The following is a 15,858-nucleotide window of genomic DNA, read 5'->3' as shown; positions in this document are numbered from 1 at the left end:
CTACTACTCCAGTGGGAAGTTCTTGGCCTGATTTGTCTTGAGTCCTTAAGCAAATAAGATGTAGACAGTAGTCATTACAAAAGAAGAATTGACTGGACGTGGCCATTGCCTAGATTCTCAGGACAAGGAAGAATAATGCCCTAGGAAACCAGTGAGGTCATTTGAACTGCTGTTACCTTATATATGAAGATTTGGGAACTGAGCTCTTTTGTTTTTCATCCCTGGAGTCTGCAAATTGTTGGATTTTAAAGAGGCGGATAATATAAACATCGAGGATTAGAAAGAGAACAGGTTGAGGAGGAGCTGAAAGAAGAATAGCGGGTGCCAATGTGTCTGCAGATGACAGAGCTTTTGAAAGCTTCTCTCTTATTATCATTTCTTTTCTGCGGTTCTTTTCACATTACAATTTTGCTCAGTGTTTTGGCATGGGTAAACCTTGGCAATGTCTCTTTGAAAAAATAATTATCGTGTATTTTTTTCTTGTTAAAGCCAAGCAGATTTTTAAAATGGTTGCAGCTCTGGAGTATTCACAAGGAATATCTATTGGGTGTTTAGAAAGTGGGTAGCATTAAAGTTCTGTAATGCATCTAATTTTATTCCACTGACCTCTTTTTGTAGGTACCCTTTATTATTCTTTATTCTAACAGTTCTAATAAATATAGATACAAAAGGGGTACGTACACATGTCCTTATTTTTTGCTTTATTCCATCCCCGGCATTATGGTACCCTGTCCTCACAAACATAACCATTAACCTTCATGCCCTGGGTTTATTTTTGATTTGAGAGAATGAAGAGGCCTTGTGACTCATAGGAGCCAACTCTCTCTGACATAGTGAGCTTCTCCTCTATTTTCCCTGAAATAGGTTGTTTATACATTATCTCAAGCCATGTTTATGCTAGGGCTTTTCATCTATGCCAAATAAAATTTATAAGAAAATTTGAGCTCTATTGAAAGAACCTTAAGGAAGAAAAGCTTTTGATTAAAGGATGACCTTGCCTCTCATTCTGTCCATCTTTCATACCCCTCGCTGTATGTGTGCGCGTGCACACACATACACACACACACACAGACACACACACACACACACACACCTGTGCCCTCCCTCACACACACACACACACACACACACACACGCCTGTGCCCTCCCCGTTCTCTAGCCACCCTGAATCACTCATCATTCACAGGAAAAAGATCTCAGCCCTCTCTACCTTTGCTCATTATATTCCCTTTGGGTAGAAGGGCCACACCTCTCTGTCTGGTTGTTCTACCTTATCCTTCAAGGCCCTGTTCAAAAGCCATCTCAGTGTGAGACCTTTCTAGACTTTACTTCCATCCTATTTTCTCTTTCCATAGTAGTTTGTAGAGAGCTTTACTCCAATGCTTATAATGTCTCAGTCCCTGCCTGTTCCAGCCCTGTCTGCTGCTGACTAGAGTTAGGCTTCATCCTTGGAGAGTTCTTCTTAGAACCAGGATACTTCATCTCCCTCTTAGCCCTAATATTGCTTAGAGATGCCAACTGCAGTCCACTGAGCAATCGGATTGAGCCTATGGGTACCAATATCAGTCATGTGAGTCTTGCTTCTTTGGGACAGCTGGGTATTCTTTAGCCTGATTTACTCCCTTCCTACCATTTTGATTTATTGCTAGACTGTGAACTCACTGAGTGTGGGGACTAGACTTTGCAACTTGGAGATATAAATTGCAATATCTCAAGCAGTGATAGTGAGAGTTGTGTTAAAGTCCTAAATTTGCTTTGAGTCATGGTGCATGGGGTTTTAAAAATAGAGGCTCCAAAGATTGTTCCCTTAGTGAAAATTTCTTCAAAAACAAGCAGTTCGCAGAAAAGCAAAAACAAAAGGCTCTTGAACATCTGAAATTATATTTAACCTCACTCAGAATAAGAGGAGTACAATTTAAATAAACACTGAGATACCATTTTCACCAACCAGAAACATAGAAAGCAAAAACTTTGTTAACATACTACGCTGTTGAGGAGATGTAATAACAGATGCTCTTATTTAGTTAGGTGCACATATTCTTTGACCTACATATATCAGGTCTAGAAATTCAGCCTATAGATATACAGGTATGTGTGCAAAACGACTTACATATAATGTTATTTATTGCTGCATTATTTACAATAGTATCAAAGTGAAACAACCTAAAGTTTCTTCAAGAGTAGAATAAGTAAATCATGTTACATCCATGTGTTGGAATACTATGCCGCCAAAGATGTTGTGGAAGTTTTTAATGTACTGATTGAAATAATTTTCAAGATATATTATTGGGAAGGGAACAGGATGCAGAAGACATGAAGTACCAGGGGCCCTGTGTGTGGGAGGGAGGTTTTCACACTTTACCCTTTGGTGCCTTCACTTTTTTGAACCATGTGAATGCATTACCTATTAACAAAAACAAAATATATAAAAAGCATTTGTAACTGTAGAGTACTATATTTTTTCTCTGCTACTAAGTGCAGGGATGGGCATTTGACAGATTTCGGATTCCCTAGAAAATAGAGCCTGAAGAGCTTACATACTCATCATTTTAGATAAGGGTGCAATCCCAGGGAAATGAGAGTGAAGAGAAAAAGGGAGTGAAACGGGGAAAGTAGGAGAATGAATACAAAGTGGTGTGTAATTGAGCTGGCCAAAGCTTCACAACAAAACACAGCTGATCATATGGTGTCCAGAGAGGCCATGGGAAATGAAAATAGTCCATGGATAGGATGATGGACAATTTAGTGGTTGGATTCCCCTTATTGGCTGTATCTCAGTGGTTAAATTCTACCCCATGAGGCATTAACTTCCTTTACCCTCCTGTGATTTCCAGCTAGTCCAGACAGCCTCTGGAGAAGGCATAGCCTCTCAGATTTAACCCAGCCAATGTGTACCTACAGCAGTCTCTCCTTGTCAGGTGACACTGAACACAGGGACACCTCTTTCTGTTGCAGTAATGGTGGGAGCATGTCAAGTGGCTGAGGTTTGTTGATGGGGACTGTATATTATTGAGTGATCTGATGTGGTACATTAATACAGGTTCAATACGGAAAAGTTATGTTTTTAATAGACTTTATTTTTTAGAGCAGTTTTAGGTTCATAGCAAAATTGAGCAGAAGTTATAGAGATTTTTCATACACTTCCTGTTCCCACTCACTCACAGACTCCCCCACCATCAGCATCCTGCATCAGTGGTATATTTGCTATAATCGATGAACCTACATCATTATCATCCAAACTCAGAGAAGTTTTTTATTTGCTTTTGTTTGCTTAATAGGTTGGCCAATTGGTTAAAACAGTCAAGATATTTCTTATTAAACTGAAAATCTGAAAAAGAACCTAAGCTATTTCAATCGCCAAACCTATGATTATCTTATTACAGTGCTAGATTATTTCACTCCACTTAAGGTTATACATGGTTGTGTCTGTTCTTGTTTAATATCATGTGCTTTTCATAAATCAATCTAAAATATGTATTGCTGAATTGACACTATTCTGGGAGGAGTGCCGGCAGATAAGGAAGTAAAATATATCACCTTTCTTCCAAAATTATTATGAAACCATACAGACTTAAACAGGAATACAAGAATTAAGAAACAGTACTGCACAACAAAACAGCAGAAAATGTGCTCCTGCAGGGAAGTGATTAAAGGCCAAGTGAGAAGTAGATACAACAAATATTTAAAGTCTGTGCAATTTCTTTGTACCTAGAGTACTTACTGAAGACTTGACAGAGAAACAGCAACTTTTACTGGACTTAAATTATGGACAAGACTTGGAGAGGAGAATAGAAAACTGTGAGGTCATTTTGGATGACAACTTGAACGAAGCCCAAGTTCTGAATCTTGGGACACCACGTGTAGACTGTTTTTAAAAGATAATAATAATAGTGGAGTGGTTTGAGACAAGTTTTGGAAAGGTAGGTAGAGACTATGTTGTTCAAAGCTTTCAAATTATGTGCAAAGAAACCATCATTTTATTCTGTAATTAAGGGGAAATAATTGGAATTTTTGAGTAGAGCAGTTATGTGCTGTATTGGGTAACAGTTTCTAGTGAAATGTTTCTAACACACCCCTATCTCCGACTAAACTGGGGATATTCCCGCACACTGCTATGAAAATGTCAGTGGTGAGCTGACTGTTCTCTGAAGGAGCTAATTTCCTTTTCGGTTTTTGGAGGCGAGGCAACCCTTGGTTGGCCTCACAGATTGCAAGGACCTTGTCAGGTTACAATCCCTTATTTTTTATTTTTTATTTTTTTAAGTTTTTACACCTACAACACCTAGTCTACCTAGGTGGTCCTCCATCCAAGTGCTAAGCAGGCCAGACCCTGCTTAGCTTCCAAGATCAGTCAGGATCTGGCTAGTTCAGAGTAGCATGGCTGTAGACACTAACTTCCCTTAATACAGATATTGTGTATTTTTGAAGCTTGGTAAATCATCAGGAGGCTGTTTGTAAAGAAAATATTTTAATTGTTGACTCTCTACATCTTACACAGCACAAACATTTTAAAAGTCTAGGTAGTTAAGGAGTAGTCTTTAAAGTCTGAATCCAGATTAGGTCGGTAGAAAACTGTGAATCACCAGCCACTGAATGGAAGGTAGCAGCGTTTATCAGCAGCATCTAGGAATCTAAGGCCAGCGCCTATAACATCACATCCTCTCCTTTCTGCTATCAGTCAGATGCAACAGGAAACTGACGAAGGTGCTAGGCAGTTTCCTTTCTTCTCCAACCTGACTAGTTTCCTCTACAGCTTGCTCCCAGCTTATTGTAAAGGAAAATCATGAAATACCAGTCAATTTCCTCCAGTTGGATCAAGCCTAGCACAAGGAAGGAAAAGCACATTTCTAAGATTAGTCAATTTCCCTTTGCAGCTATAAAGTTAGTTCAGGGCCTCCAGCTGACCCGCCTCTTGAGACATGTCTCTCTCACAGCTCGGCTTTACATCACAAGCAAGATAAAGACTGTGGTAAAGTGATTAATGCATACTATATAATTCTTATAGGAAATCTTGGGTTCAATCATGGGAAAGCTGCCCATATAGAATAGCTTATTTCATAAGCTTTTGGTTCTCTTTTGACTTCTATCAAACTCATTAGTTCAAGGGGGTTAAACGAAATACAGATAATTCTAATGGATATACCCAGCAGCCAAGTTCTTTTGCTCTTTTCTCAGCATGATTGAGAAGGAGCTGTTTCCATGCCGAACATTTATGCAAAATTAACAAAGGAATGGAGTTAGTTTAGTGAAAGAGACAGGGTTTGATTACTCCAAAGAGCAAGAAGTTATGTCTGGTGTCCTAGGAGGTAACCTGAATTTTGCTAGGTATGAGAGGGAGACTCTATGGTCTGCTGAAAAAAATGTAACTAAGTGTCTGGCATCCAAAGAATGTGACTGGCTTACTTTGTAGAAGTAATTCAACTTGAAAATGGGAATTACCCCTTAAAATATCTTCTCAGCAAACTTAACAATGTGGAGGAACAATGCTATTTTGGAGGTGACATTGAATGAGAACATATTAATTCAGCAGGTGGACAATTCTTCCTCATCACATTCTCTTACCTACTTTTAATTTCTCTTTGAAAAATTGTCCTCATTTCTGTATTCATAGTTATTATTAAAGAAATAGTCTCCAAATTTCCCCTTTTATACATTTGCATGATTTTTAATATTTATCCTGTAGAAATTCCTCTAGCTAAGTCATAAATTTCGATTGCTGAAATTGATAATGTAATAAAAACAAGAATACAAATTTACAGAGCTTTGAAATATGAACATTTGATAAATGTACTGTAAGAAGAAATAAGGTAAGAATTCAAAGTTTTAATTTAATAGCATTTGGAGCAGCCACTGTCACAGGCATCTGACAAGTAACAGATTTGTGGGGGCTAAGGGATGCTACTCCATTTTTTCCTAGAGACTAATTATCCATTACTTTACAGACTTGCTAAAATACTGTGGAGCTCTTAAAAACAACTTGGTTGATCAGCCAGTAGCATCATTAGACTAGCAAACAAATGAACAAACTTGCACACAAATAAGAGGCCTTATAACTTTTTTCAAAGGATCTCTAGACTTTAAGACTTACAAGAAAAATGTACCTTTTATTTTTAAAGATAAATCATATCTCTGAGGAGGTGAATATACCCAGAAATTTTGCTTAATTAGCCTGAATAAGTAAAATGGTTTCCATTATCATCATTCATAAACTGGGTTCTATATGAACTTGCTTAGCGAAATTTTAGGACAAAAATAGGGCATATGGTTAATTTAATGTAGGCAAAATTTCAGCTGATCTTAAATTCAGCAATTGAAAATATTTTACATTTCAGAGTAACCTATGAATATTTTATGATATATACTTCAATAGGCCTACAAAAAATTATGGAAATGTCTTAGGTCTGCTTTGCCCCCTCCCCCTGCCCTGTTCACCTTTCTCAGGTGTTGATGTCAAGGACATTCGTTAATAAACATCCTACATGTTGTAAACTCTGTCTCAGAGCCTACTTCTCAATGAACTCAGTCTTAGACAGTGACTGTTTAAAGGCAGCATTGACCAACTGGAATGCGAATCAGAGAAAGGGTGAACGGGATGGAGAGCCATGTCATCTGAGAAGTGCCAGAAAGAGGAGCAAAAAATGGGGAAGAAAAGTTCATGTAACACAGCGATTGAGTGAATAGACTCAAATCCTAGCTTGAATAAATATTCACTGTGAGATCAGGGCAAATTTCTTAACCTCTGTATGCCTTAGTTTTCTATGCGGTTAATGACAATAGTACTTAGGGTTTATTCGAAAGTTAAACAAATTAACGTAAGTAGAGCACTTTGAATAGTGCCTAGAATATAGTTAGCACTGTATAAAAGTATTCACTATTATGACTTGAATTGTCAGATGTATGCAGGATTACCATCCAGAGGAAGGATTTGACCCAGTCTGAGTAGCTCCAGAGGGCGTTACTAGGACTAGTGGGTGAAAACCACAGCAAACTTGGCTTTGATTCAAAGATGAGATACAGCCAGGGAGGTGTTGGGCTTCTTGTTACTAGAGCTTGGGACTCTTCCTGATAGAAATGTTGGGGGCTGGGAATAGACTGGTCTGGAAACTGGATAAAATGAATCTTCTGGCTCTATTACAGCATCCTCTCTTCCCACTGTAGAAGCTGCCCCTCTTTCCTCCTCAAATCAGCTGCTGGGCTTGAAGGAAGAAGGAGGCAGAAATCGGAGCTCCAGTGCGTTCAGCGATTTGAACAGCCTTTTCCCAAACAGAGGCAGAATGCCTCTGGCACACACCCAGCCATTTCCCGTGCATCTTCTGTCTTTTCTCTTCCTCCCATCCAAAACCAGATAAAGGCAGTTGGTGGATGTGTCAGCTGGTGCCGGTTAAAATTATGAATTAAGCCAAATACTTCTTTCTTTATCTCCTTATTATATTTATCTTTTTGCTATTTTTCTCCACACCTTTTGACAGAGAAATTATCTTAGAATTTAAGGATTTATGATTTAGTCTTAGCACAGTTAAAATTTATCTCTATGGTTATGAACAAATGGAGGAATCTCTTTGGGCTAAGCTTTCTTTTTTGGAAAGGGTGTGTTTTGGTGAGTGTAATAAAGGAGATTGTGGCAAGTAATCTTCAAGGTTTCCTCAAACTCAAACATTCCATTTCGGGTTGAGATACTAAACCCACAGAGCATATAGTTCCTTTATGGAATCATTTCACTGTCCAGGTCCCTCTGATACAGCTTTTCCTTCTAAGAGTACTTGATCCTTAAAATATTTTTACATCATTCTTTAAAGTCTATGTGAAAGATATCTCATTCCTCTGGAAATCTAGTTTTAACAGATTGCTATTAAATTGTAGTTTTAATTTGTTAAATTAACCTGTGAATGATTAAACTAATGAATGATAATGTCTTCCTTGGAGGGACAAACTTTATTGATATTCTGGGGGATATTACTGAATCTCAAAAGTGACATAAATGGTAGCAACACTGCAGAATGTGGAGATGTTAGGGGACAGGTAAACCTTTTGGTGGCCTCTGCACAATGTAATCACCGTTTAAATTGCACAATATAATCAACTATGTAGTTTACCTGTACATGCGACAAGCTCATGAGAGTAAATGATCTAGTACAATATTCAAGAACATAGATTTTGGCTTCAGATAGCTCTTTAAATAGAATCCTGCTTCAATCCCTTTCTACCTGTGTGACCATTAGCTATTGCTAATGTTCAGTGTTTAAATTTATAATACAGGGCTACTGTGAAAATTTTAAATGAGTAAACATGACAAGTACTCAATAAATGGTGGTTTTTATTCTCACCATTATTAGAAACTTGAAAATGGCTAACTGGTTAATTTTCCCCTTCATCTCAAGCTCTGATTTCCTCCCCATATGAAAAATAACATAGCCGCCTCTTGTTTTACTGAATTAATTTACAAGATTGATATTTCTATACACTGAAGAAAGAGTTGGTGGATGTGAATAAATTGTGGTTAGTCCACAATTGCGAATTAGCCAAGCCCAGTTATGCTACGACAATTCTATTGAAGCTTGGCAGGTATTCTCCTTAGCCTGGTTTTTAAGAACTCATGTCCCAGAAACAACTTGTCTTACCTCTCGTCATTCAGGAGTGACTCAGATACTGAAAAGCAGAGCTTTATTTCAACGGCAGTGATTTATAAAGAAAAGTGGACAGATAAACTTTGAAAGCTCTTGATAGGACAAACCAAGAGGCTCTTACTTGGTTTGGCTTTGAGCATCCTGGCTGATAGATAATCAATAATATAGTTTGTTAATATAGAATCAGAAAAGTCCCTGCTTTGAAGATACCACTATCTTGACATATTGTTGTGAAACATTTCATGTTGTTTTGTATTTTTTATGTAAACATGTAAAAACCCATAAACAATATAAATGTTATTTTACATTTATAACTTTAAATAAATAGTATTACTTTGTACATATTATTCTGCAATATTACATTTCTGAGGTTTATTCACGTTGATAGATTTCTCTTATTTGTTTGTCTATTTACTGCTGTACTAGAGTTCATTTGATCAATACACTGTTTTGATTGTTAGGATTAAGTTTGGCTAAAAATGACCAACAGAAAACTAAATAACGGGGTCTTAGACTAGATAAGATTTTCTCTCTTGCATATGAGTCCAAAGGCAGTTTTCCAGGGATGGTATGAAATGCCATGTGTTCAGGAACACAGGCTCTCTCTATCTTGTTATTTCTCTATGCGTGGACATTTATATACAGGTTATGTCAAAATTGAAAATGGTTGCTTCAGCTTTGGTGGACACATCTGCATTCCTACAGTAGTAGAAAGGAAAAATGTTTCATTCTCCGATTTTGCTTACATCCCATTTGCTAAAAGTTAATCACAGTGTCATAGCTGTAAAGGAGAATTAAACAAAGGAATCTTTATTTTAAGTGACCACACACCTAAACTTTGGTTTTTCAATTACTGATAAGGAAAGGGAAGGTGAATTTTGAGGACCAAGTACAAATATCTACCACAGTGAACAGTTAGATGATTTCTAAATTTTTGCTACTACAAACAATGCTGTGACAAACCTTCATTCATATGTCTTTTTGTGCTCATGTGAGAGAGTTTCTCTAAGAGAATATGTTGTTGGTAATTCATGTTTCCAACTTTACCAATTACTCTCCAAAATGATTGTGCTATTTTTACTCCAGCTGTAAGAGTGTTTCTGTTTTCCCATATACTCCTAAAATTTGATATTAGATTTCTTTTTTAAAAATGTTTCTGCGATCTATCTGGTGGGATGTGGGGTGTTGACCTTAGCCAAGGCAGTGCTGGTGAAGTGGTGTGAAACTGAAATGCCTGGGTTAAGACAGAGTGGGGGATAGGAAAATAAAACCAGTGGGTGTAAACTGCTCTTTCACTAAGCTTAGCTGCAGAAGGAAGTGAGGTAAAGCCTTAGAACTGGCGGAGCATTTGTGTTCTCATTGGAGAGGCTGAAGCTGTTGTAAATAAAGCCGCAGAGAATGCACCAGAGGAAGAGGCAATGGCAACTAGAATTTCCATGGGTTTTAAAATTTCAGAAGTGAGACATTTCCAAGGGGTGACTGAGGTGGGCAAGGTGTGAGAATTGAGAACTGCTCTTTGATGTTCCAGATCCCAAGATGCTTTGAAGCTTCAAAGGAGCCAAATAAATTATTCATTCAACAAATTTTAAGCACTTCTGAGGTGTTAGGCATTGCTCTAGAAACTGGAGTTGCATGTTGACTAAAATAGAGAGAAAAAATCTCCAGAAAGGGTTGACAGACAACAAGAAGGTGAACAGATGACATAATTCGTGACAGTAGAAAAAACTATCAAGAAAATAAAACAGGGAAAGGTACTGTTTTAGATAGGACTAACAGGACTGTAGGTGGGTTATTATTACTCTGGTGCTCCAAAAGGGGAACTAGAGGTGGCGGCGTCAGAAGGCAAATGGCTGGCCAGGGAATAGGGGGTGGGGTGGAATGAGGGGTTTTGCTGATTCCAAGGAAGTGCATCTGCTGAGGGATTCTGGGTAACCTGGATGTTCCTAAAGCTGTAGATCGTGTCAGCAGATTTTCTAGCCCTGTTGCTTTCTTAGCTGGAGGCAGTTAAGGACAGAATAAAGAGATATTAATTTATAAGAATTATTGCTTTTTATCTTGAATTTATGGCTTTTGAGCAACAGCCATTTTAGAACTTAGTTCCTAATATTCTTCTAAACAGATATCGAATTATCTATAACTCTTCCTCTCTATAACAAATGATAAAAATTTATCAGCTTATTTTTACTTTTTCTCCCTTTTCCTTCTAAAAAATCTCCATATGGTTCTAGATAAGGCCATTTTAATTTCTTTTAGAATGTGAAATATTCGTCTCTTGATAAAATATGAAATATCTTTTAAATAAATTATAAAGTATCTCTTCATTCTTCCCCTTTTCCTTTCCCTCAAGCCGCCCTTTTTAATCCTTCCAACATTGCAGTTTCTAGAACATATCTGTAGCCCAGGAAGCCAATTGCTATCAAGAAAAAAAAGAAAAGAAAAGCTTTCACTTTTCAAACTTCATTAGCCTTAAAGTAGAATATGTATATTTTTAAGTTTTACCCAGCAGAAGGGTGATACGGATTATGCTAGGAACTGGCATAAAAGCCTGTTGCTTTTGGCAAGTGAATCAGTTGAGATGAAAATGTTAACATATTTGAACAGATATGAGTCAATGCTATTCTAGGGGTGAAAAGAAGGGTGGTTTACTGTATATCACAGAATGTATATCACAGAAAACCCTGAAAAATATTGTAGGGAACCATGACAGATATGGCAATCAAAATTTTTCACAGCAGTACGGGTTCAGAACATTTAGAGGAAACCTACACAAAATAACCATTTCTAGACATACAATAACATGATTTTAATGATTTTCTCTTTATGTTCCCAAAGCAACCAAATAGAGAGGCAGTGAGACAGAATGAAAAAACTCTGAGGTAATTCTGGCCTTATCTCTAATTATACTAATTAGCTGTGAGATGACTGGTAACTCACTTGATCTCTTTGGAATTAGTTTTCTTATTTGCAAAATAATGGGATTGGTCTCAGTTGTTACTGTCTCTTTCTGATTTAAAATAATATGATTTGGGGTTATATACTACAAAGGGATGCCCTGTTATGACTCTAGGGTGGCCCATAATGTACCTACAGTGGAATGTCCAGGGGCTAAGAGGAAATTTCCATGGCACTATTTCCTGTTTTTACCCTAGATCTTCATCCAGCTTTCCAGATTGATAAGGCAGTGGGAAGCAGTATGTAAATGTGTGTATTGACCAGGGTCGGCTAATAGAAAAGTTGGACTGCATGAGAGCACATAATAATTTAGACCAGAAGCCCTTCTTCAATGTGACAGAAAGCCCGAGTTGGAAAAAAGTAGTTTGATAAGCTTCTGGTTCAAAACAGTTAACTGACCTCAAGAGTTAACCTCTTCTTCCTCTCAAAAAGCCCACAGAAGTGACAGAGCTAACACAGAAGTGCTAAACCCCAAGCAGCTCTAGAAAGCCAGGAAGAGGGCTGTTGTCTCACATGAGAGATTTAGGTGGGGTAGTTTCTTGGTAACCTGCTTCCTCTCTTGTCTTCCAGCCCTTGGGTAAATTACTTTCCCTTTCTGTGCCTCAGTTTCCATATGTGAAGGTTAATACAAGTGCTTTAAACAATGCCTGACACATAATCAGTATTCACATCTCACCTATAATCATTATTATAGTTGCTGTTATAGGTTTAATATTGAATATTAAAGTAGATGGGGTTAGTCAGGGATGATAACATCGACCAGGGATAAAAAACCTGTAATCCTATTTATTGAAAACTTACATCTCTGATGATCCTTGAAAAAGAAACCTAGGATGCTAAGAAATAAGGACAGAAGAAAGCAGCTAGTACAGTAATTAATTGCAGTGCTGTGGAGTAACTGTATCAGTCTTTTATTCTCCAAGTGGCTGCTGTAGCATTTGCCCCCAGGGAAAAACCATGAGTTCTTCTCTCTAAATTAACTGGGATATTTGCCACCAGATACTCTCAAGGTGGGTGCTGGGGCCAGAGAGAGAAATGGAAAAATATCTCAGCAAACTTCCATCTGTCATAAGAAAGATGAAAATGTAATTTGTTGTCTAAACTGGGACACTTTGGAGTAAAAGCAGGCACTATTCATAATTATGCCAGGATAAGAAGTGTAACCTCTGACCATCCCAGGCAAACTAGGACCTTATTTCTTTTGGTCGTAAGGGAGGGAGAGCACCTGCATCCTCCCCAAAAAGCTACCTATGTTACCGGAACTCTGATTTCAGCCATACAGTCTTTCTTCCCTACATAAGAATTGCACAGATTGCCAAGAGAACAAGGAATTTCATGAACTCAAACACTCCCGTTACCCAAATACATCAATCTAAACCTGAAATTATAAGTGTGAATGGATAATCAGGAGTTCCCAAACATTGGAGGAAAACAAACAACATGAAAGAGTGATAGCACAATGTAGAAACAAAGGAAATTTTCTATGAAGCATTAATACAGTAATGCAGTAAACAGAGAGAGCTGTAAGAATTTATTATATTTATAAAACAAGAACAGGCTGCTATTTTTAAAAGGAGCAATTTAAGTTCTGGAAAATTAAAAAAAGAATTGCCCCTCCCTCAGGGTTGGCAGAATGAGCAAATAAAAATAAAGGACACTCAGTCAAATTTTAATTATTTCTAATTGCCTATGTGTATATACATCGAATAAAAGAAAAATAATGTATGGGGCATACTTATGCTAAAAATTACTTGTTAATCTGAATTCTAAGTATCTAAATTTCATATCTTTTCCTTTAATTATATCTCCTTTGGTTCTCCTTAATAATTCTTTCCTATGCAGAGTTCGTTTATAAAATTTTTGTAATTACAGACTATATCGTATTTACATAGTTTCTATGGTGGTCCACTTATTTCATTCTTTTGTCCTTTAAATATTCATTAATGAATAAATATACTCAATATTAGTAATATGAGCCAGGTTACTGAACATGTACTGACATAAAGTTAACATCTTTGAGATCTGCTCTCTAAATTTGATTTGTTGAAGCACATGACACCACATTTCAGGCATAACTTGCTTTTCCTTTCTTTATGATTACGCTTGATCTCCTGATCAATAACTTTTAAAAACATTGTCTACTAATAAAGAGTATTGTCATCAGTTTTTATTCTCTCTTTATGATTACACTTGTTGCCGTGTTAGAAGAGTATTTATAACATCCACGTGAAAGAATAAAGTTCTTTAAGAAATGAAATTGTCATGGCAAGTGCCATAACAATTATTCATTTCAGTCAGAATTTCTTTTCCTATCCATAAGTAATGTTATTACATTTGTGATGAATAACCTTTACACTTAAAGAGATAAATGTTTCATCAGTTCTTTTTTTTAAACACGTTCAACAAGTTTTTTTGAGCAATAGGATATTTCAGGTAGATTATTAAACTGAAGGATTGAGGTTGGTATGTGATGTGGAAGGTTATCACAACTGTTATGATTATTTTATCTTCCTCAGCTGAATTTCTTTTTTAAAAAATGTTATTTTATCACTTTCTTTGGTAATAGTTGAGTAAATGATACATTTCATACGCTTAGCCTTTGGAGTATACTGATTTAGGTCTGACTATCACCATTTTTGATATCGAGTAAACGATTGCTTACTGAGAGCTTCCAATGACTTTTTTTCTTGTTAATAAAATCCCACTGTTTAAAAAATTCATCACGAATTTTACACTTGGGTTTTGGCATTGGGGTTCAAACATACATAAATAAATAACAGATAATGCCAACCACTGCCAGAATTGAACAGACCGAATTTGATAATCTCACAGTAGCATCAGTGTATCTGTCATTCACAAGTCCAACTCATGTGAACAGGGTTTGAACTGTTGAAAAGATTGAGGATTAAAGGACTAATGATAAATTGAACTACATAACACACACACACAAAAAAAAGTGTACTTCCACTTTGCTTTCATGGGAGAGCTGTCTCACAGTCTCCCCAAACAGAGCCAAATATGATCTTTTATAAGGTTTTGGGAAGCTGGCATTTAGGACTTGGAGGGCTTTTAGAAGCAGGGGTGTTTAGGGATCGACAGATTTTCAGGTGGTCACCGGAGTAAGGCTGAGGCTGACTCACTGACTTTGAGGCGTTGGATGATTGGCTGTTGTCCAGAAGGGTGGAGCTGTTATTCATTGCTTGGCTTTGAGAACTGTGGGTTTTATCACTGATTGGCTGGTTTCCAGAAACCAGGAGCTGTCAATGATTTGCCAACTTTCAGAAACAGAGTGAAGGCTGTTGCTTATTACTTGATTTTCAGAGCATTTGCACTGATCTGAAGTTATCTATCGTTATTGGTGGTTACTTGTTTACAGTTTGAATCCTTGACCTCCACCTTTCCACAACCAGTGGACTCTAGTCGTGCTGATATTCTTGCTGTTTCTTGAAAAGGCTAAAATTTCCTTTTGTGCTTAAAATCTTTTTCCTTGCTATTGCTTCTTACTGGAATGCTCACCCTCCAGATACCCACTTGGCTCACTTTCACTTCATTCTGGCCTCTATACAAATCTCACCTCTTCAGACAGGGTTTCTCTGACCACCTATCTAAATAGCATACCCCCATCTGTCTTTATCATTGGCTTATCTCAACTAGAATGTAAACTCCATGAAGGCAGGGACTTTGTTCTGTTCTTTGCAATATCTTTAATGCCTATAATAGTACTTGGCACACGCTAGGTACTCCATAAATAATTGTGGGATGAATAATCCAAGGGGAATGAACCAAGGGGAATTTATCATAAGGAAAGTAATATATCTCACAGAGATATATCAGGAATTTATCATAAGGAAATTAATATATCTCACAGAGCCTGAAGAAAGGAATGCAGTTGGATTTCAGAATCAAACTGTATCCAAGAAACCATTTCTCTGTCTGACATCTGTGTGTCTCTCTGTGCATCTGCTTCATTCAGTCTCTTTACAGTTTAGTTTCTTTTACTCAGCTTATGGCAGTGCCTGTGCCACCTGTGTTTTACCGATTATAGCTTCAATCACTGGTAGTCTCACAATCCTAAGCAGAGAGTCTCAGGAAGAGACTGTTGGCCCAGCGGGTAAAGTACTGACCTTGGACCAATCCACTGGCAAATGTTGGGGTTACATTTTAACATGGCCACTCCCAATATAAAAAGCATCTACAAAACAGAGAAAAAATTTAAATTGATAAAAATCAAGTCCGTTAAAAAGACATAAGCAAGAATTATTAGAAACACAAAGAGAATTTG

Source organism: Pteropus alecto, unplaced genomic scaffold (genome assembly GCF_000325575.1).
Source record: "Pteropus alecto unplaced genomic scaffold, ASM32557v1 scaffold94, whole genome shotgun sequence".
NCBI lineage: Eukaryota > Metazoa > Chordata > Mammalia > Chiroptera > Pteropodidae > Pteropus > Pteropus alecto.
The sequence above is the reverse complement of the archived record's forward strand: the minus strand, read 5'-3'. Positions refer to the sequence as shown.